The 23,443-nt window shown below is 50.4% G+C and overlaps 1 protein-coding gene across 1 annotated transcript in view; it reads left to right on the forward strand.

Annotated features, from left to right (window-relative positions):
• Nucleotides 1-23,443, forward strand: part of HSD17B12 (hydroxysteroid 17-beta dehydrogenase 12) — a 342,292-nt gene that overhangs the window by 133,553 nt on the left and 185,296 nt on the right. The gene's annotated exons all lie outside the window — the stretch shown is intronic.

Below are 23,443 nucleotides of genomic sequence, written 5' to 3' on the forward strand. Positions count from 1 at the left end.
GCCAAGGGTGAATCATCCCAAGGAGTGAGATCGAAAGCCAAAGAGTGAGATTTTTTTTCATCCAGGGTATAAATCCAGAATAATTTAAGTGTAGTTCTGTTTTGTATATGAATCAAGGCAGCATTAAATTATATTGGCTTTTCTTTGGAGCCTCTGAAGGAATACAGACAAAGTGGGGAGCAATTGTTTCCACCCAGTTGTTAAAAGTATCTACATTGGTTTCAGAACGCATGTACTTGTAGGAAAAGGGACAGGGCAGGAGAAAGCAGTAGTCAGGAAAGTGTGCTCAGATTTCTTCTTACTGGTTGGACCACTTGGTTTACTTCTCTAAGGCTTGCCTCTCATGAAAGCAACGATCAAGATCAGTGCACTGGTACTGAAGCTCTGATGAGTGAAAAATAGGGCTCAGAGTGTGAAAAAGCTTTCAAATGAGTGTGACACTATAGAACCACAATCTGCTCACTCAGGCAGTACATATAGCACATTATTTGGCTTTTGAGTGAAGAAAGCTTTAAAAAGCAAAATGTGAGAGAGATTAACCACTCCAGCTTTTCTGGTCATCACTAGTACTCATCCTGAGAAGTGCTGTATGCACAATATTGAAATTTAAGTAGGATGGAAACTGCCTTGGAAAATGAAAACAAATCGTGCATGTGATGCATTGTTTCCAGTATTACTGAAAAAAGCCACTAGCTACTTGAAACCTGCAGGATGCATTTAAAGGAGCAGTGAACAAGAATTCAAATCTATTTGCCATTACAGCAAATTGCTTTCCAAAATGTACAGAATTATTCCAAATAAAGCAAGTCTTTGAACTTAATTTTCTTCTGACGTGATCAGAAAACTACCTGCTCCACTAGGGGCTTTAATGCCATTAGCATCGTTTCTACATAGCAACATCTCCCTAGAGGTTTTGTTTTCATTTTTGAACAATGCAGCTGTTCATAGAAAATGAAGTTGGAGGGCTACAATCGCTGTTGCACATATCATTAAGGATATAAAAACCTAGAACCAGTCATTTTTTGCAGCAGATTCATCATTCTGCATGAATGGACAGTAGAATCATGGGAGCTGCTCCTTCTTTTCTCTTGAATGGAGAGAAGCATCATGGGAATGTGGAAAGCTTCTAGTCTGATTTTTCCTGAATGATATTTTTACCTCTTCTAAGTGGGTAGATTTTTATGCAGTGATCAAACTAAAATGTTCCCTTCCTCAGATATATTTATAGACAGAATTACAAATTATTATTATTATTTTTGCTGGGGAGGGAGAATTAATGTATTTTTACCTAATATTCAAATATCCATTGTCACCTTTTAATCAAGCATAGTTAACTTAGTTTGCCTACTGTTACAAATTTACTTGTTGCAAAGTTACGGGGGGGGGGGGGGGGGGTGGCGCAGGGGGCATATTATAAATGTAGGATTAGAAACTGTTGTGGGGAAAAAAACAGAACTGCTTGCCTTTTTTAATAACTGCTTATTACCTTTCTGTTAGAATATAACCAATCTAATAACTTGCATGTAGAGGCGTCACTGTGGTGCATCTGTGTTCAAAATATAACCAAAAGAAAATTTCATTTGGAAGGCATTGCATAAGTAGCAGGATCTATTTTCTAAATAGCAAAATGCAAGGAGAGCCTCAGATTAAAACAAACTGCACACTTTCTTTTACTAGACCTTTTATATATGCCATAAGTGAATGCTAGCACTATCGAAAGAGGTTGGTCAGTGCTGTCATCTGGATATTCCGCATTGACCACTATCAGAATACTGATGCCAAATATCCAGATTTTTTTTTAGCCACAGCAGCTGGCTTTAAAAACCAAAACAGAAGAAAGTTGACAACTGCAGCTCAATATTTGACCTGCTTTAGTTTTTGTAAGTTGAGCTGCTTGTCTGACTGGATTGTCAGTGGAACTTGCTTCTTCAAACTGTGTCTCCTGAGTTACTAGTTTAGCTTCCCTGGATGCTTGGTTGACCTTCAAAGGAGGTGGATCCGTAGTAGAACTCTATCATGATCCTAAAGTCTTTGTTCCAATTGACAAATTCTGTTCTGGGGGATCATGCTTTGGTAGTTGCCACTCATTTTTGACTGACTGTAAGTATGGAGGACTTTAGGCTCTACACAGGTTTGGTTCAGACCAAAGCAGTTTGAGCTATCTTACCTTAAAGAGGGCACTCAGCTGCTGCTGGGAGCATCTGCTTGCCTGCTCAGTATGGTGGGATGTTGATATCACAAGTCTGGTTCCAAAAAGGAATACTTCTAAAGGTAACATGGAATCCTCTTCAAGAAAAATTAGATCTCTGGGGTAAATTAACATAGCACAGCTAGGGACATGATCTTGCTTGGCTAGAACATAAAACAACTTTTGGGTCAATATTCAAAAACAGCTGTCAACATGTGTATATTTGTTTTAATGCCAGCCATGGTGTTTAAATTTATTCTGTGTATTCTCTGAGGACAAGCAGGCTGCTTGTTCTCACTGATGGGTGACGTCCACGGCAGCCCCTCCAATCGGAAACTTCACTAGCAAAGGCCTTTGCTAGTCCTCGCGCGCCCATGCGCACCGCGCATGCGCGGCTGTCTTCCCGCCCGAACCGGCTCATGTTCATCAGTCTTCTTTTGTCCGCGCTCGGTACGGTCGTGTTTTCGCCGTGTCGCACCCCGGAAAGTCGACCTCGCGCGTCGTTCTTACTTCGTGTTAAAAAAAAAAAAAAAAAAAACTCTGTGTGGAAGGAGACTCTTCGGTCTTTTTCCTTCCGATATTTCCAGTTTTTCGCCCCGGTAAGTTTTCTTTCGTCATCGGAGTAGGCCGCTTTTAGGCCTCGGGTCGAAGTTTTCTTCCCCTTGTTTTTGTGGTGCCTTTTCCGCCATTTTGACTTTTGATCTCGCCGACGTGATTTTTCCGCCCATGACATCGAAGTCTCCCAGCAGCTTCAAGAAGTGCACCCAGTGCGCCCGGGTCATCTCGCTCACTGATAGGCACGCGTCGTGTCTTCAGTGCTTGGGGGCTGGGCACCGCCCGCAGGCCTGTAGTCTGTGTTCCCTTTTACAAAAGCGGACTCAGGTAGCGAGATTGGCCCAGTGGAATGTTTTGTTCTCGGGCTCTTCGTCGGCATCGGCACCGGGAGGATCCAGTGCATCGACGTCGTCAGCGCCCGGACCTTCATCTTCGCCCCTGACTGCATCGAGTGTATCGAGGCATCGACCCTCTGCATCGGGGCGACATCGGAGGGCGGCGTCGGTGACATCGAGACCTCCTCTTTTGCTGATGTCGTCGGACGGTGATGCTTCGTCTGGAGCGCAGGTGAGGGCTGTCCATTCCCCTGCTGGTGGCGGTGAGCCTTCGGGTGGGTCTCCTCCTGCCCTGAGGGCTCCCGTGGTACAGCCCCCCCGAGACCGACCTCCTTCGTCCTCGGCCCCGAGGAAGCGACGGCTGGATTCGACATCCTCCTCGTCGGTGCCGGGAAGCTCCGGTGACATGCTTCGCTCCAAGAAATCGAAGAAGCATCGTCACCGGTCTCCTTCCCGTGTTGGCACCGAGAGCTCTGGGTCGCCGAGGGAGTCGGCACCCAGTAGACATCGGCACCAAGAGGACCACTCACCCTCTGTTCAGGAGGTGTCGATGCGCTCCACTCTGGACAGCCCGGAACAGCCTCCACGCCCGGAACAGGTTTTGACATCGACTCCTGCATCGACATTGATGTCTTTCTCCACAACCGCTCTGCACGAGAGCCTCCGGGCCGTTCTCCCAGAGATCCTAGGGGAGCTGTTGCGCCCTACCCCTCCGGTACCGGGGTTGCTTGCGCCACCGGTACCGTCGAGCGAGGCGCCGGCTGGCCCCATACCCGAGGGGAGGCCTTCCGCATCGGTACCGCGTGCGGTACCAACTGCGGTCGCCTCCCAGGAAGGCTCCCCGACTACGTCGGCGGAGGGAGCTTCGCCGATGCGGGCGAGAGAGTCTACCTCTCGACGCTCCCATCGTGGACGTGGCTCCACGGAGTCGAGTCGGGCACGGTTGCAGACACAGGTCCGTGAACTTGTGTCTGACACCGAGGGTGAGGCCTCGTGGAAAGAGGAAGAAGACATCAGATATTTCTCTGACGAGGAGTCTGAGGGTCTTCCTTCCGATCCCACTCCCTCTCCTGAAAGACAGCTTTCTCCTCCCGAGAGTCTGTCTTTCGCTTCCTTTGTCCGGGAGATGTCTACGGCCATCCCCTTCCCGGTGGTTGTGGAGGACGAGCCCAGGGCTGAAATGTTTGAACTCCTGGACTATCCTTCTCCACCTAAGGAAGCGTCCACAGTACCCATGCATCATGTCCTAAAAAAGACATTGCTGGTGAACTGGACCAAGCCTCTAACTAACCCCCACATTCCCAAGAAGATCGAGTCCCAGTACCGGATCCATGGGGACCCAGAGCTGATGCGCACTCAGTTGCCTCACGACTCTGGAGTTGTGGATTTGGCCCTAAAGAAGGCTAAGAGTTCTAGGGAGCATGCTTCGGCGCCCCCGGGCAAAGACTCTAGAACCTTAGACTCCTTTGGGAGGAAGGCCTACCATTCTTCAATGCTCGTGGCCAAAATTCAGTCGTACCAGCTCTACACGAGCATCCACATGCGGAACAATATGTGGCAGTTGGCGGGCTTGGTGGACAAGCTCCCCCCTGAGCAAGCCAAGCCCTTTCAGGAGGTGGTCAGGCAGCTGAAGGCGTGCAGAAAATTCCTGGCCAGAGGGGTGTATGACACCTTTGATGTTGCGTCCAGGGCCGCTGCCCAAGGTGTGGTGATGCGCAGACTCTCATGGCTGCGTGCCTCCGACCTGGAGAATAGAATCCAGCAGCGGATTGCGGACTCGCCTTGCCGTGCGGATAATATTTTTGGAGAGAAGGTCGAGCAGGTGGTAGAGCAGCTCCACCAGCGGGACACCGCATTCGACAAGTTCTCCCGCCGGCAGCCTTCAGCATCTACCTCTACAGGTAGAAGATTTTTCGGGGGAAGGAAGACTGTTCCCTACTCTTCTGGCAAGCGTAGCTACAATCCTCCTTCTCAACAGCCTGCGGCCCAGGCTAAGCCCCAGCGCGCTCGCTCTCGTCAGCAGCGTGCGCCTCAGCAAGGCCCCTCGGCTCCCCAGCAAAAGCAAGGGACGAGCTTTTGACTGGCTCCAGCAGAGCATAGCCGACATCCAAGTATCAGTGCCGGGCGACCTACCAGTCGGGGGGAGGTTGAAAGCTTTTCACCAAAGGTGGCCTCTCATAACCTCCGATCAGTGGGTTCTCCAAATAGTCCGGCAAGGATACACCCTCAATTTGGCCTCAATACCTCCAAATTGTCCACCGGGAGCTCAATCCTACAGCTTCCAGCACAAGCAGGTACTTGCAGAGGAACTCTCCGCCCTTCTCAGTGCCAATGCGGTTGAGCCCGTGCCATCCGGGCAAGAAGGGCTGGGATTCTATTCCAGGTACTTCCTTGTGGAAAAGAAAACAGGGGGGATGCGTCCCATCCTAGACCTAAGGGCCCTGAACAAATATCTGGTCAAAGAAAAGTTCAGGATGCTTTCCCTGGGCACCCTTCTACCCATGATTCAGCAAAACGATTGGCTATGCTCTCTGGACTTGAAGGACGCCTACATGCACATCCCGATACTGCCAGCTCACAGACAGTATCTGCGATTTCAGCTGGGCACACGTCACTTCCAGTACTGTGTGCTACCCTTTGGGCTCGCCTCTGCGCCCAGAGTGTTCACGAAGTGTTTGGCTGTAGTAGCAGCGGCACTTTGCAGACTGGGGGTACACGTGTTCCCATATCTCGACAATTGGCTGGTGAAGAACACATCCGAGGCAGGAGCCCTGCAGTCCATGCAGATGACTATTCGCCTCCTGGAGCTACTGGGGTTTGTGATAAATTATCCAAAGTCCCATCTTCTCCCAGTGCAGAAACTCAAATTCATAGGAGCTCTGCTGGATTCTCGGACGGCTCGCGCCTATCTTCCAGAGACGAGAGCCAACAACTTGTTGTCCCTCCTCTCGCGGGTGCGAGCGTCCCAGCAGATCACAGCTCGGCAGATGTTGAGATTGCTGGGCCACATGGCCTCCACAGTTCATGTGACTCCCATGGCCGCCTTCACATGAGATCTGCTCAATGGACCCTAGCTTCCCAGTGGTTTCAGGCTGCTGGGGATCTAGAAGACGTGATCCACCTGTCCACGAGTTTTCTCGACTCCCTGTATTGGTGGACGATTTCGTCCAATTTGACTCTGGGACGTCCTTTCCAAATTCCTCAGCCACAAAAGGTGCTGACCACGGATGCGTCTCTCCTGGGATGGGGAGCTCATGTCGATGGGCTTCACACCCAAGGAAGCTGGTCCCTCCAGGAACGCGATCTGCAGATCAATCTTCTGGAGTTACGAGCGATCTGGAACGCTCTGAAGGCTTTCAGAGATCGGCTGTCCCACCAAATTATCCAAATTCAGACAGACAACCAGGTTGCCATGTATTACGTCAACAAGCAGGGGGGCACCGGATCTCGCCCCCTGTGTCAGGAAGCCGTCAGCATGTGGCTCTGGGCTCGCCTTCATGGCATGGTGCTCCAAGCCACATATCTGGCAGGTGTAAACAACAGTCTGGCCAACAGGTTGAGCAGGATTATGCAACCTCACGAGTGGTCGCTCAATTCCCGGGTGGTGCGCCAGATCTTCCAAGTGTGGGGCACCCCCTTGGTAGATCTCTTCGCATCTCAAGCCAACCACAAGGACCCTCAGTTCTGTTCCAGGCTTCAGGCCCACGGCAGACTGGCATCGGATGCCTTCCTCCTGGACTGGGGGGAGGGTCTGCTGTATGCTTATCCTCCCATACCTCTGGTGGGGAAGACTCTGTTGAAACTCAAGCAAGACCGAGGCAACATGATTCTGATTGCTCCTTTTTAGCCGCGTCAGATCTGGTTCCCTCTTCTTCTGGAGTTGTCCTCCGAAGAACCGTGGAGATTGGAGTGTTTTCCGACCCTCATCACATGGGAGGAAGGGGCGCTTCTGCATCCCAACCTCCGGTCCCTGGCTCTCACGGCCTGGATGTTGAGAGCGTAGACTTTGCCTCTTTGGGTCTGTCAGAGGGTGTCTCCCGCATCTTGCTTGCTTCCAGGAAAGATTCCACTAAAAGGAGTTACTACTTTCTGTGGAGGAGGTTTGCCGTCTGGTGTGACAGCAAGGCCCTAGCTCCTCGCTCTTGTCCTACACAGACCCTGCTTGAATACCTTCTACACTTGTCTGAGTCTGGTCTCAAGACCAACTCTGTAAGGGTTCACCTTAGTGCAATCAGTGCATACCATTACCGTGTGGAAGGTAAGCCGATCTCAGGACAGCCTTTAGTTGTTCACTTCATGAGAGGTTTGCTTTTGTCAAAGCCCCCTGTCAAGCCTCCTACAGTGTCATGGGATCTCAATGTCGTTCTCACCCAGCTGATGAAACCTCCTTTTGAGCCACTGAATTCCTGCCATCTGAAGTACTTGACCTGGAAGGTCATTTTCTTGGTGGCAGTTACTTCAGCTCGTAGAGTCAGTGAGCTTCAGGCCCTGGTAGCCCAGGCCCCTTACACCAAATTTCATCATAACAGAGTAGTCCTCCGCACTCACCCTAAGTTCTTGCCAAAGGTTGTGTCGGAGTTCCATCTGAACCAGTCAATTGTCTTGCCAACATTCTTTCCCCGTCGTCATTCCTGCCCTGCTGAACGTCAGCTGCACACATTGGACTGCAAGAGAGCATTGGCCTTCTATCTGGAGTGGACACAGCCCAACAGACAGTCCGCCCAATTGTTTGTTTCTTTTGATCCCAACAGAAGGGGAGTGGCTGTGGGGAAACGCACCATATCCAATTGGCTAGCAGATTGCATTTCCTTCACTTACGCCCAGGCTGGGCTGGCTCTTGAGGGTCATGTCACGGCTCATAATGTTAGAGCCATGGCTGCGTCGGTAGCCCACTTGAAGTCAGCCACTATTGAAGAGATTTGCAAAGCTGTGACGTGGTCATCTGTCCACACATTCACATCTCATTACTGCCTGCAGCAGGATACCCGACGCGACAGTCGGTTCGGGCAGTCAGTGCTTCACAACCTGTTCGGGCTTTAGGATCCAACTCCACCCCCCCGAGGGCCCTGTTTGTTCTGTTCCAGGCTGCACTCTCAGTTAGTTGGTAAATTTTTTAGGTCAATCTCAGTAATGTCCTCGACGTTGCGAGGCCCAATTGACCATGGTTGTTGTTTTGAGTGAGCCTGGGGGCTAGGGATACCCCATCAGTGAGAACAAGCAGCCTGCTTGTCCTCGGAGAAAGCGAATGCTACATACCTGTAGAAGGTATTCTCCGAGGAGAGCAGGCTGATTGTTCTCACAAACCCGCCCGCCTCCCCTTTGGAGTTGTGTCTTCCCTTGCTTTGTCTTGCTACATATGGGACTGATGAACACGAGCCGGTTCGGGCGGGAAGACGGCCGCGCATGCGCGGTGCGCATGGGCGCGTGAGGGCTAGCAAAGGCCTTTGCTAGTGAAGTTTCCGATTGGAGGGGCTGCCGTGGACGTCACCCATCAGTGAGAACAATCAGCCTGCTGTCCTCGGAGAATACCTTCTACAGGTATGTAGCATTCGCTTTCAGTGCACTGTCTAGATAATGAGTGGCAGTGAATATATATGGACAGCAGCAATATTCAGTTGCAATTCATATGGCTATGTCACTTACATTAGAGCAGTCTTTTTTGCTGGCCTAAATTAATCCACATAGCTATGTGCATAAGTACATAAGTAATGCCACACTGGGAAAAGACCAAGGGTCCATCGAGCCCAGCATCCTGTCCACAACAGCGGCCAATCCAGGCCAAGGGCACCTGGAACCTGGGTAGCGGCTGATAATTGGCAACTATGTATAGAGTTAGGTACACCCACACTCTGCACTATCTGGGTAGTTCCAGAGCAGTCTGTAAGAATTTTCTGTGACACTGACTGGATAATGCTGCTGAAAATTGGTGGATAGGGCACTACTAATATAGGAGGCCTTTTACCAAGCTGAACTTGTGATTTTAGCTGGTGGTAAACGCTGCAACACCCACAATGGGGATCTCAGCATTTACTACCAGCTGATTTTTACCGGGAGCTAAATACACTAGCACAGCTTTGTAAAAGACCCCCATAGTGACTGCAGCTATACTGATAATGTTGATCATAAAAATTTGGCTTAAGGACATAAATGTGTGCACCATATAGGTGATGAGGGACAAGCAAGGATGTAATAGAGGGGTTTAAATACCTGGAAAAGATGTATGCTAAAGTGAACCATTATGGAAAGAGAGTTGCAGAACTAGAAATCATGAAGTTCCAGGGATATAGATTTGGGAGCGGTGTCCAGAAATATATCTCATGGAAAGGGTGGTGAATGCTTGTAATGCCTTTTCAGAATGGGTGATAAAGGCTAAAAGGATAAAGATAAAAGGCATGGGGAAAAAGTGAAAGAATGGACACATGAACGAGTGGAACCAAAGGCCATGGAAGTAGTCAATAGGAATATAAGTTTTGTCCAACAAGCCCAGCATCCTGTTTCCAACAGTGGCCAATCCAGTTCACAAGTACCTGGCAAGATCCCAAACCAGTACAATACATTTTATGCTGCTTATCCTAGAAATAAGCAATGGATTTCCTACAAGTCATTATAATAATGGCTTATGAACTTTTCTTTTAGGAAGCTAGCCAAACCTTTTTTTTAAACCGCTCTAAGATAACTGCTTTTACTACATTCTCTGGCATCAAATTCCAGAGTTAAATTACACGTTGAATGAAAAAATATTTTCTCTGATTTATTTCAAATTTACTACTTTGTAGCTTCATTGCATGTCCCCTAGTCCTAGTATTTTAGAAAGAGTGAACGAGTGAGTCATATCTACCCGTTCAATTCCACTCATTATTTTATAGACCTCTACCATATCTCTCCTCAGCCGTCTCTTCTCCAAGCTGAGGAGCCCTAGCCACTTTAGCCTTTCCTCATAGGGAAGTCGCCCATCCCCTTTATCATTTTCGTTACCCTTCTCTGTACCTTTCTAATTCCACTATATCTTTTTTGAGATGCGGTGACCAGAATTGCACACAATATTCGAGCTGCAGTCTCACCATGGAGCGATACAAAGGCATTATAACATCCTCATTTTTGTTTTCCATTCCTTCCCTAATACCTAACATTCTATTTGCTTTCTTAGCTGCTGCCGCACACTGAGCAGAGGGTTTCAATGTATCATCAGTGATGACACCTAGATCCCTTCCCTGCTTGGTGACTCCTAATGTGGAACTTTGCTTTACGTAGCTATAGTTTGGGTTCCTCTTTCTCACATGCACTTCCTCACATTAAATCTGCCATTTGGATGCCCAGTCTTGTAAGGTTCTCTTGCGATTTAATAATTTGTATCAGCAAATTTAATTACCTCTCTAGATCATTTATAAATGTTAAAAAGCAGCAGTCCCAGCACAGACCCCTGTGGAACCCCACTAACTACCTTTTTCCAATGAGAATACTGACCATTTAACCCTACTCTCTGTTTTCTATCTTTTAACCAGTTTTTAATCCACAGTAGTACATGACCTCCTATTCCATGACTCTCCAATTTCCACTGGAGTCTTTCATGAGGTACTTCGTCAAATGCCTTTTAAAAATCCAGATACACAATATTGACCAGCGCACCTTTATCCACATGTTTATTCACCACTTCAAAGAAGTGTAATAGGTTGGTGAGGCAAGATTTCCCTTCACTAAATCCATGTTGAAAAGTCTCATTAATCCATGCTTTTGAATATACTCTGTAATTTTATTCGTTATAATAGGCTCTACCATTTTTCCCGGCACCGATGTCGGGCTTACCGGTCTGTAATTTCCCGGATCACCTCTGGAACCTTTTTTATTTATTTAAATCATTTATTTATAATTTTTCATTTTACAAGAGTCACTTGCAAACGGTAATACAGAGATGATTGCACATTAATACAATATAAGAAGAAAACAATCCCAACTAGATATATGGATTATATACAATCTTTCTCGTTCTTAGACCACAAAGTGAAGAAAAATAGGGAGAGTGAAATAAGACAAGGAGATCAATTAAACAGAAAAAAGAAAACATGGTATTAACCTGATTATCCCCAGATATTACTCATCTAATACATTATTCCTCATTGATCATCTGGTTGGCTTCCGTAAGACCAAATACGGCATATAGTCAATTCATTTCATTGAGAACATACTTATTATCCAGGTTTTAGTTAGAAATAATACATCTGATTAAATTCTCTCTCTTTTAAAAACCAGAAATTATTTAACGATGCATATACTCAAGTCTCTAATTCAAATCCCACTGATTAAAGCAATCCCAGTTTTAATCTTTTTTTTTTATTTATCATTTTGCTTAATTACATTCACATTTATCACATAAATGTAAGGAAATTCAGAAATTAATATAAAAAGGAAAACATTTTCTCTCAACAATATATATTTACATAATTGTCCACAACTGGAAGATCCAAGATCAGGAAAACAATCTTAAAGAAAGTAAGAAAAACTCGAAATGTTAATCTTACACTTCACGTTTTCTGAGGGAGGAAGGTTAATCGGTTATTGCAGCTGGTACAGTGGTAAGGAAGTTGCTGCAGAGGATTCTTCATCTGTTTCCACAAACTTTTATAATTTCTTAGGTTCAAACAAATAAGTAATAAGGAAATAAAACATTACAAGGGAATCGCACTAGGAAGGTCCCACCTAGGGCAATGATTCCTGGCTTAAAAGCCAAGACCTCACACCTCCCAGTCTGCGATTCCCTTGATGTGTCAGGAAATATATGCATCTTTGAACCCAAAAAACTATCAACCATATATCGGAAATACAATTTCAAAACATTGTTCCTATCTAAATCAAAGACGAAAGTCACTAATAATAACTCTATCTTCTGAATTTTCCAAAATGTCAATTAAACAAACTTACATCTCTTTTCTCTGATAAAGAAGATTTTAAAGGAAATATAATTTGTCACCAAAAGGTGGCTATCAGAAGGTATTAGCAAAGTATCAGAGAAATATTTCTTCAAGAATTCAGTAGCTGATATATAGGATATTATAGGTAAATTTATCATTCTCAAGTTATTTTCCCTTATTTGGTTCTCTGAAAATTCCAATTTTTACAAGAAAGATAACTATTCTTCATTACCAAATTATCTGACTTTCATAGAGAAGCCATTTCCATAATCAAAGTCTCTATTTTTATATCTTGGACTTCCACTTTGTTAGATAAGTATTAATATAAATTCTTTAATTCACATAGTGAAAAATTTTAAACATCTGAAGAACAGAGTTATTCACATTCTGCTGCAGTTCCTATAGTACGTCCATTAAGACGACATTGGCTTCACCAAGTCCAATTTCTCCACAGAAACTGCTCCAGATATCTTCGGGGGGGAAGAGTTCACTCTCCAATCCCCCAGATGGTTTATTATCCGAGTCGATGCTGCGCCAGGACCTTCTCGGGTCACATGAAAATCCTAACCCACTTCGGGCGTTTCCATTATTGACCTCCATAGCGAAGCATTACTATTTCCGGGTCTTGCAGGGGTCATGCCAACAGGGGGACTCAAAGTCACTCCCTCCACTGAGATTCGGCAATAAAGCCTTGCTGTTTCCCGAAGCAAGAACCGATATCCCCGACGTTATGACCCCGAATCTCCAAAATAAACTGAGAAGTGGTGGGAACCCCAGCCGTGTTCGAGGAGGACAGCACCACAGCTTTGCCTTTTCTCTTCCCCATTATCTGGGGAGCGCGCCTTCTTCAGGCATTCTAGTGTAAAACGGGAACTCAACTAGCATACGTCCTCCCTCAACGCCATCTTGGATCCTCCAGGTTGGGACACTCTTTGTCTGGTTTCTCCTCAGAGGCCTGTCTGATATGGGTAACCCTACAGCATAGCCCTCTGAGTCATTGAAACACGGAAGCCCCTCCACCACTTACAAGGTGGTGTCCCTTCGGAGGGGAAAGCAATCCCAGTTTTCACAGGCTTCACTCCTTTCGAAGTAATAATTAAGAAAATATTTCTGAGGAAAACTTTAGGAGTCATACCTGGAACTCTGGGAAAAACAATAATCTTGACATTAATCATCCACAAAAACATCCACCTTATTATTCAAAGTTTCTGGTCCATTATCATTTTCAAGATCATAACCACTTCTTGCTTGTACAGAACTTCATCTGTCATATCAATTTTTTCACTCTCAGAGGGTTCAGTCAAATTGTCCATGCAACTCTCCAATAAGATCATATCTGAAACAAAGTTATTTACTACCGCCGTTAAGTCCCGAAGCGCCTTCCAGATGGTGTTCAATGTAACCTCCACTGAAGCCCAAAACTCCAAGATGATTTCTCTTGAGGTGTTTAGGAGTGGTTCCGCCGATTCGGGTTCTGCTGTAAACATCCTCCGTTTCAGCATATGCCTCTAATTCACTCGTCCACTCCTTTGGACATGGTGGTTGAATAATTCGGGAGCGATGGAGTTGTTTTTCCAGGTCCAAGAGCGTCGACGCTCCTTCGCCTGCGCTAATAAAAGTTCTCAGAGGACAAGCAGGCTGCTTGTTCTCACGACTGGGGTTGACGTCCATGGCAGCCCCCACCAACCGGAACAAAACTTCGCGGGCAGTCCCGCACGCAGGGCACGCCCACCGCGCATGCGCGGCCGTCTTCCCGCCCGTGCGCGACCGTTCCCGCTCAGTTTTTTCGATTCTGCGCTGAAGAGAGACGTGTTATCGTCTCTCTCTCTGTCAGCCCCGGAAACCGGATGGCCGCGAGCTTTTTTCTCTTTTCGTGCTTTTTTTTTTTTCTGTGTTAAAAAAAAAAAAAAAAGAAGTTAGTTTGTCCCCTTGTCGTCTTTAGCCGCGCGTGGTCGTTTCTTTTTCGGGTGTGCTTTTCACCGCCACCATTGACGACTTTGACTTCGCCGACGCAATTTTTCCGTCGATGTCCTCGAAGGTCCCGAGCGGATTCAAAAAGTGTGGTCGGTGCGGCCGGCAGATCTCGCAAACCGATACCCACGCTTGGTGCCTCCAGTGCCTTGGGCCGGAGCATAATACCAAGACGTGCACCTTGTGTCTCGGCTTGCAGAAGCGGACACAGGTGGCGAGGCAAGTTCTTCGGGACCGTCTTTTTGGAACTTGCGCCGGCCCATCGACAGCATCGGTGTCGACGGCCGGATCTTCAGTACCGGTACCGATGTCGGCGAAATCGGCACCGACGATGGCACCGATCCCAGTAGCACAGGTACCGTTGGCCCGCCGGACCACCGGCGACGGTGGGGGTGAGCGACCGCGCGGGCAGTCGGCCCCGGCCATTCCCTCTACCCAGGGCCATCGGGACCGAACCCTGTAAGACCCGATCCCTCAAGGCCGGGGGGGGGGGGGTTCTACCTCCTCTTCATCTCTGCCACCGAGCGCCGAGGATGGGCACCGAAAGAAGACTAAAAAACATAGTCACCGGTCGCCCACGGCGCACGGGACTACCAGTTCCGGCGCCTACAGAGATGACTCAACGCCGAGGAAGCGGCAGTGCCGAGAGGAGCGTTCCCCCTCGGTCGAAGAGGTGTCGCTGCGTCAGTCCATGGGTGCTTCGGTACCGCCTCCTGGACCCGAGCAGCTTCCTGCACCCGCACCGGCCCCCCTGCCTTACCGACAGCGGGCCTTGACGAGTGCCTCCGAGCCATCCTTCCAGGGATTCTGGAAGGGCTGATGCGCCAGGCTTTGCCGGCGTCGGGGGTGCTTGCGCCCCTGGCGCCGTTCATGGAGGCGCCGGCGTGCTCTAGCCCGATGCCGAGGCCTCCGACGCCGCTTGCGGTACCGGTGTCGACTGCCACGCAAATGGAATCCCCGTCGATGGAGGGAGCTTCATCCCCGCCGGCACGGGAGTCCACCACTCGACGCCATCATCGAGGACATGGTTCCTCGCAGTCGAGACGGGCCCGGTTCAGGTCTGAGCCGCAAGAGCTCATGTCCGACACCGAGGAAGAGGCCTCGTGGGGGGAGGAGAAGGACCCCAGATATTTCTCCTCAGAGGAGTCTGAGGGCCTTCCCTCCGACCCCACTCCTTCACCAGAGAGGAAGCTCTCACCCCCTGAGAGCCTCTCCTTTGCCTCCTTCGTCAGGGATATGTCTATTTGCATTCCCTTCCCCGTGGTCTCTGTGGATGAGCCGAGTGCTGAGATGCTCGAGGTCCTCGACTATCCATCACCACCTAGAGAGTCTTCCACGGTGCCGTTGCACAATGTCCTCAAAGAGACACTGCTTCGGAACTGGCTGAAGCCCTTATCTAATCCCACCATCCCCAAGAAAGCGGAGTCCCAATACAGAATCCACTCTGACCCAGAGTTGATGCGGCCCCAATTGCCTCATGACTCGGCGGTTGTGGACTCTGCTCTCAAGAGGGCACGGAGTTCGAAGGATACCGCCTCGGCGCCCCCGGGGCGGGAGACTCACACTCTGGACTCGTTTGGGAGGAAGGCCTACCAATCTTCCATGCTCGTGACCCGCATCCAGTCGTACCAGCTCTACACGAGCATTCACATGCGGAACAATGTGAAGCAACTGGCGGACCTGGTCGACAAACTCCCTCCGGAGCAGTCCAGGCCTTTTCAGGAGGTGATCAGGCAGCTGAAGGCGTGCAGAAAGTTCCTGTCCAGGGGTATCTATGACACCTGTGATGTGGCATCTCGAGCTGCGGCCCAAGGTATAGTGATGCGCAGACTCTCCTGGCTGCGTGCCTCTGACCTGGACAACCGCACCCAGCACCGACTGGTGGATGTCCCTTGCCAGGGGGATAATATCTTTGGCGAGAAGGTCGAGCAGTTGGTGGACCAACTACACCAGCGGGAAACCGCTCTCGACAAGCTCTCCCACCAGGCGCCTTCAGCATCCACCTCAGCAGGTGGACGTTTTTCCAGGGCCAGGCAGGCTGCACCCTACGCCTACAACAAGCGTAGGTACACCCAGCCGGCTCGAAGGCCTCCTCAGGCACAGGGACAGTCCCAGCGCGCTCATTCCCGTCAACAGCGTGCGCCTAAGCAGCCCCCTGCGCCTCCACAGCAAAAGCTGGGGACGGGCTTTTGACTGGATCCATGGGAACATAGCCGCCATCAAAGTGTCCGTACCGGACGACCTGCCGCTCGGGGGGAGGTTGAAAGTTTTTCACCAAAGGTGGCCTCTGATAACCTCCGACCAGTGGGTTCTCCAAATAGTGCGGTGCGGATACGCCCTGAATTTGGCCTCCACTCCACCAAATTGCCCACCGGGAGCTCAATCCTTCAGCTCCCATCACAGGCAGGTACTTGCAGAGGAACTCTCCGCCCTTCTCAGCGCCAGTGCGGTCGAGCCCGTGCCACCAGGGCAGGAAGGGCAGGGATTCTATTCCAGGTACTTCCTTGTGGAAAATAAAACAGGGGGGATGCGCCCCATCCTAGACCTGAGAGGCCTGAACAAATACCTGATCAAAGAGAAGTTCAGGATGCTTTCCTTAGGCACCCTTCTACCAATGATTCAGAAAGACGATTGGCTATGTTCCCTGGATTTAAAGGACGCTTATACTCACATCCCGATACTGCCAGCCCACAGACAGTATCTCAGATTCCGCCTGAGGACACGGCACTTTCAGTATTGTGTGCTGCCCTTTGGGCTCGCCTCTGCCCCACGGGTGTTCACGAAGTGCCTCGTGGTTGTCGCGGCGTATCTATGCAAGCTGGGAGTGCACGTGTTCCTGTATCTCGACGATTGGCTGGTCAAGAACACCTCGGAGGCAGGGGCTCTCCGGTCCATGCAGTGCACTATTCACCTCCTGGAGCTGCTGGGATTTGTGATAAATTACCCAAAGTCCCATCTCCAACCAGTCCAATCTCTGGAATTCATAAGAGCTCTGCTGAATTCACAGACGGCTCGGGCCTTTCTTCCCGAGGCAAGGGCCCACAACCTCCTGTCCCTCGCTTCCCAGGCCAGAGCATCTCAGCAGGTCACAGCTCGGCAGATGTTGAGACTCCTGGGTCATATGGCCTCTACAGTTCATGTGACTCCCATGGCTCGTCTTCACATGAGATCCGCTCAATGGACCCTGGCTTCCCAGTGGTGCCAAGCCACCTGGAATCTAGAAGATGTCATCCGCCTGTCCCTCAGTTGCCGCAATTCGCTGCACTGGTGGACACTTCGGACCAATTTGACCCTGGGACATCCATTCCAAATTCCGCAGCCCATGAAGGTGCTGACGATGGATGCATCTCGCCTGGGGTGGGGAGCTCATGTCGATGGGCTTCACACCCAGGGACTGTGGTCCCTCCAGGAACAGGATCTTCAGATCAATCTCCTGGAGCTCCGAGCGGTCTGGAACGCACTGAAGGCCTTCAGAGATCGGCTGTCCTATCAAATTATCCAAATTCGGACAGACAATCAGGTTGCAATGTATTACATCAACAAGCAAGGGGGCACCGGATCTCGCCCCCTGTGTCAGGAAGCAGTCGGGATGTGGCGTTGGGCCTGCCAGTTCGGCATGCTTCTTCAAGCCACATACCTGGCAGGTGTAAACAGTCTGGCCGACAGACTGAGCAGAGTCATGCAACCGCATGAGTGGTCGCTCCATTCCAGAGTGGTATGCAAGATCTTCCGAGAGTGGGGCACTCCCTCGGTGGACCTTTTCGCCTCTCAGACCCAACCACAAGCTGCCTCTGTTCTGTTCCAGACTACAGGCACACGGCAGACTAGCGTCGGATGCCTTTCTCCTCCATTGGGGGACCGGCCTCCTGTATGCTTATCCTCCCATACCTTTGGTGGGGAAGGCCTTACTGAAGCTCAAGCAAGACCTCGGCACCATGATTCTGATAGCGCCTTTTTGGCCCCGTCAGATCTGGTTCCCTCTACTTCTGGAGTTGTCCTCCGAAGAACCGTGGAGATTGGAGTGTTTTCCGACTCTCATTTCGCAGAACGACGGAGCGCTTCTGCACCCCAAGCGTCAGTCTCTGGCTCTCACGGCCTGGATGTTGAGGGCGTAGATTTTGCTTTGTTGGGTTTGTCTGAGGGTGTCTCCCGGGTCTTGCTTGCCTCTTGAAAGGATTCCACTAAAAAGAGTTACTTTTTCAAGTGGAGGAGGTTTGTCGTCTGGTGTGAGAGCAAGGCCCTAGAACCTCGTTCTTGCCCTGCACAGAACCTGCTTGAATACCTTCTGCACTTATGAGAGTCTGGTCTCAAGACCAACTCAGTAAGGAATCACCTTAGTGCGATTAGTGCTTACCATCATCGTGTAGAGGGTAAAGCCATCTCTGGAGAGCCTTTAGTAGTTCGATTCATGAGAGGCTTGCTTTTGTCAAGGCCCCCTGTCCAAGCCTCCTGCAGTGTCATGGGATCTCAACGTCGTCCTCACCCTGCTGATGAAACCTTCTTTTGAGCCACTGAATTCATGCCATCTGAAGTACTTGACCTGGAAGGTCATTTTCTTCCCAGCGGCTTCAAGAAGTGCACCCAGCGCAACCGGGCTATCTCGCTCACTCATAGGCACGCTTCGTGCCTTCAGTGTCTGGGGGCTGGGCACCGTCCTCAGGCCTGCACTCTCTGTTGTCTGTTGAAAAACAGAACTCAGGCGGCAAGATTGGCCCAGTGGAACGTTTTGTTCGGGGCCTCGCCTGGTGTTTCGACGGTCTCAGTATCGAGGTCATTGGCCGGTGCATCAACGTCTGCGGTACCGAGGTCATCGACCGGTGCTCCAGCGTCTACGGTACCGAGATCATCGTTGGGACTGTCGTCGGAGGGTGCCTCTTCGTCAGGAGTGCAGGTGAGGGCTGTCCATTCCCCTGCTGGTGGCGGTGAGCCCTCGAGTAGGTCTCTCCCTGCCTCGAGGGCTCCTGTGCGACGGCCCCCCCCCCCCCCCCACCCCGGGATCGACCTTCTTCGGACCCGGCCCCAAGCAAGAGGCGTTTGGATTCGACGTCCTCCTCGTCGGTGCCGGGAGGTTCCGGTGACGTGCTTCGTGTGAAGGCAAAGAAGCATCGGCACCGGTCACCTTCCCGACGTGGTACCGAGAGCTCTGGCTCACCGAGGGAGTCGACACCCACTAGGCATCGACGCCGGGAGGACCGCTCACCCTCCATTCAGGAGGTGTCGATGCGCTCTACCCTGGACAGCCCGGTACCGCCTCTGCGCCCCGAACAGATTCTAAGTTCGTCGCCTGTACCGGACTCCCAGCCTTCTTCGACAGCCGCTCTAAGCGAGAGCCTCCGGGCCATCCTTCCAGGGATCCTGGAGGAACTGTTGCGGCCTTCTCTGGTACCGGGGGTGCTTGCGCCACCGGTGCCTGAGTGAGGCGACGGCTGGCCCCTTGCCCGTCGTGAGGTCTCCGATGCCTGTACCGCTTGTGGTGCCCGCGTCGGCTGCCTCCCAAGCAGACTCCCCGACGACATCGATGGAGGGAGCTTCATCGCCGCCAATATGGGAGTCTGCTTCTCGACGTTCCCACCGTGGCCATGTGTCTACGGAGTCGAGGCAGGCACGGCTTTGGACAGAAGTTCATGAACTGATGTCCGATACCGATGGTGAGGCCTCGGAGGCAGAGAAAGACGCCAGATATTTCTCAGATGAGGAATCTTACGGTCTTCCTTCTAATCCCACTCCCTCCCCTGAAAGACAGCTTTCTCTTCCCGAGAGTCTATGTTTCGCGGCCTTTGTCCGGGAAATGTCTATGGCAATTCCCCTTCACTGTGGTTACGGAGCATGAGCCAAGGGCTAAAATGTTTGAGCTTTTGGACTATCCTTCGCCACCTAAGCAATCGTCCACAGTACCCATGCATCATGTCTTCAAAAAGACACTGCTGGAGAACTGGGCGAAGCCGCTAACTAATCCCCACATTCCCAAGAAGATCGAGTCCCAGTATCGGATCCATGGAGACCCTGACTTGATGCGGACTCAGTTGCCTCACGACTCTGGGGTAGTGGATCTGGCCCTTAAGAAGGTCAAGAGTTCATGAGAGTATGCTTCGGCGCCGCCGGGCAGAGACTCTAGAACCTTGGATTGTTTTGGGAGGAAGGCCTACCAATCTTCAATGCTCGTAGCCAAAATCCAATCTTACCAGCTCTACACGAGCATTCATATGCGGAACAATGTGCGGCAGTTGGCGGACTTGGTGGATAAGCTCCCTTCTGAGCAAGCCAAGCCTTTTCAGCAGGTGGTCAAGCAGCTGAAGGCGTGTCGTAAATTCATGGCCAGGGGTGTTTATGACACTTTTGACGTCGCGTCCAGGGCCGCTGCTCAAGGTGTGGTGATGCGCAGACTCTCATGGCTGCGTGCCTCCGACCTAGAGAATAGGATTCAGCAGCGGATTGCGAATTCTCCTTGCCGGGGGGCGATAATATTTTTGGTGAAAAAGTCGAACAGGTGGTAGAGCAGCTCCACCAGCGGGACACCGCATTCGACAAATTCTCCCGCCAGGCGCCTTCAGCATCTACCTCAACTGGTAGATGTTTTTATGGCGGAAGAAGGACTGTTACCTATGCTTCAAATAGGCATAGGTACAATCCTCCCTCTCGCCAGCCTGTTGCCCAGGCCAAGCCCCAGCGCGCTCGTTCTCATCAACAGCATGCGACTCAGCAGGCCCCTGCGGCTCCCCAGCAAAAGCAACGGTTGGGCTTTTGACTGGCTCCTGCAGAGCATAGCCGAAATCAAAGTGTCTGTGCCGGATGATCTGCTGGTTGGGGCGAGGTTAAAATGTTTTCACCAAAGGTGGCCTCTCATAACCTCCGACCAGTGGGTTCTTCAAATAGTCCGGCTAGGATACTCCCTCAATTTGATCACAAAACCTCCAAATTGTCCACCGGGAGCTCAGTCCTTCAGCTTCCAGCACAAGCAGGTACTTGCAGAGGAACTCTCCGCCCTTCTCAGCGCAAATGCAGTCGAGCCCGTGCCACCGGGGCAAGAAGGGCTGGGATTCTATTCCAGGTACTTCCTTGTGGAAAAGAAAACAGGGGGGATGCGTCCCATCCTAGACCTAAGGACCCTGAACAAATATCTGGTCCGAGAAAAGTTCAGGATGCTTTCCCTGGGCACCCTTCTTCCCATGATTCAGGAAAACGATTGGTTATGCTCTCTGGACTTAAAGGATGCTTACACTCATATCCCGATACTGCCAGCCCACAGACAGTATCTTCGATTCCATCTGGGAACATGGCACTTTCAGTATTGTGTGCTACCCTTTGGTCTCGCCTCTGCGCCCAGGGTGTTCACAAAGTGCCTGGCTGTAGTAGTGGCGTCTCTACGCAGAGTGGGAGTGCACGTGTTCCCTTACCTCGACGATTGGCTGGTGAAGAACACCTCCGAGGCAGGAGCTCTACAGTCCATGCAGATGACTATTCGACTCCTGGAGCAACTTAGGATTTGTGATAAATTATCCAAAGTCCCACCTTTTTCCTGTTCAGAAACTCGAATTCATAGGGGCTCTGCTGGATTCTCAGACAGCTCGTGCCTACCTCTCGGAAGCGAGGGCCAACAATCTTCTGTCCCTTGTTTCTTGTGTACGAGCGTCTCAACAGATCACAGCTCGGCAGATGTTGAGATTGGTCGGCCACATGGCCTTCACAGTGCATGTGACTCCCATGGCCCGCTCAATGGGCCCTAGCGTCTCAGTGGTACCAAGCTGCTGGGGACCTAGAGGACGTAGTCCTGCTGTCCACGAGTTTTCTTCAGTCCCTCCATTGGTGGACAATTCGGTCCAATTTGACTCTGGGACGTCCTTTCCAAATTCCTCAGCCTCAAAAGGTGCTGACAACAGATGCGTCTCTCCTGGGGTGGGGAGCTCATGTCGATGGACTTCACACCCAAGGGAGTTGGTCCCTTCAGGAGAAAGGTGAACCTCCTGGAGTTACAAGCGGTCTGGAACTCTCTGAAGGCCTTCAGAGATTGGCTGTCCCATCAAATTATTCAAATTCAGACAGACAATCAGGTTGCCATGTACTACATCAACAAGCAGGGGGGGCACCGGATCTCACCCCTGTGTCAGGAGGCCGTCAGAATGTGGCTTTGGGCTCGCCAGTATGGCATGTTTCTTCAAGCCACGTATCCGGCAGGTGTAAACAACAGTCTGGCCGACAGATTGAGCAGGATAATGCAACCTCACGAGTGGTCGCTCAATTCCAGAGTGGTATGCGAGATCTTCCAAGTATGGGGCACCCCCCTGGTGGATCTCTTTGCCACTGAAATCAATCACAAGGTCCCTCAGTTCTGTTCCAGACTTTTGAGGCCCACGGCAGACTAGCATCGGATGCCTTTCTCCTGGATTGGGGGGACGGCCTCCTGTATGCTTATCCTCCCATATCTTTGGTGGGGAAGACTTTGCTGGAACTCAAGCAATATCGAGGCATCATGATCCTGATCGCTCCCTTTTGGCCGCGTCAGATTTGGTTCCCTCTTCTTCTGGAATTGTCTTCTGAAGAACCGTGGAGATTGGAGTGTTTTCCAACCCTCATTACTCAGAACGAAGGGGCACTTCTGCACCCCACCCTCCGGTCTCTGGCTCTCACGGCCTGGATGTTGAGAGTGTAGATTTTGCCTCCTTGGGTCTCTCAGAGGGTGTCTCCAGAGTCTTACTTGCTTCCAGGAAAGATTCCACTAAGAAGAGTTACTTCTTTCAATGGCGGAGGTTTGCCGTCTGGTGTGACAGCAAGGCCCTAGATACTCGCTCTTGTCCTACACAGACCCTGCTTGAATACCTTCTGTACTTGTCCGAGTCTGGTATTAAGACCAACTCTGTAAGAGTTCATCTTGGTGCGATTAGTGCATACCATTACCGTGTGGAAGTTAAGCCGATCTCGGGACAGCCTTTAGTTGTTCGATTCATGAGAGGATTGCTGTTGTCAAAGCCCCCCATCAAACCTCCTACAGTGTCATGGGATCTCAATGTCGTTCTCTCCCAGCTGATGAAACCCCCTTTCGAGCCACTGGATTCCTGCCATCTGAAGTACTTGATCTGGAAGGTCATTTTCTTGGTGGCAGTCACTTTAGTTCGTAGAGTCAGTGAGCTTCAAGCCCTAGTTGCTCATGCTCCTTATACCAAATTTCATCATAATAGAGTAGTCCTCTGCACTCACCCTAAGTTCTTGCCAAAGGTGGTGTCGGAGTTCCATCTGAACCAGTCAGTTGTCTTGCCAACATTCTTCCCGCGTCCGCATACCCGCCCTGCTGAACGTCAACTGCACACATTGGACTGCAAGAGAACATTGGCCTTCTATCTGGAGTGGACACAGCCCCACAGACAGTCCGCCCAATTGTTTGTTTCTTTTGATCCCAACAGAAGGGGAGTGGCTGTCGGGAAACGCACTATCTCTAATTGGCTAGTAGATTGCATCTCCTTTGCTTACACCCAGTCTGGGCTGACTCCTGAGGG

Source organism: Microcaecilia unicolor, chromosome 4 (assembly GCF_901765095.1).
Source record: "Microcaecilia unicolor chromosome 4, aMicUni1.1, whole genome shotgun sequence".
NCBI classification, from domain to species: domain Eukaryota; kingdom Metazoa; phylum Chordata; class Amphibia; order Gymnophiona; family Siphonopidae; genus Microcaecilia; species Microcaecilia unicolor.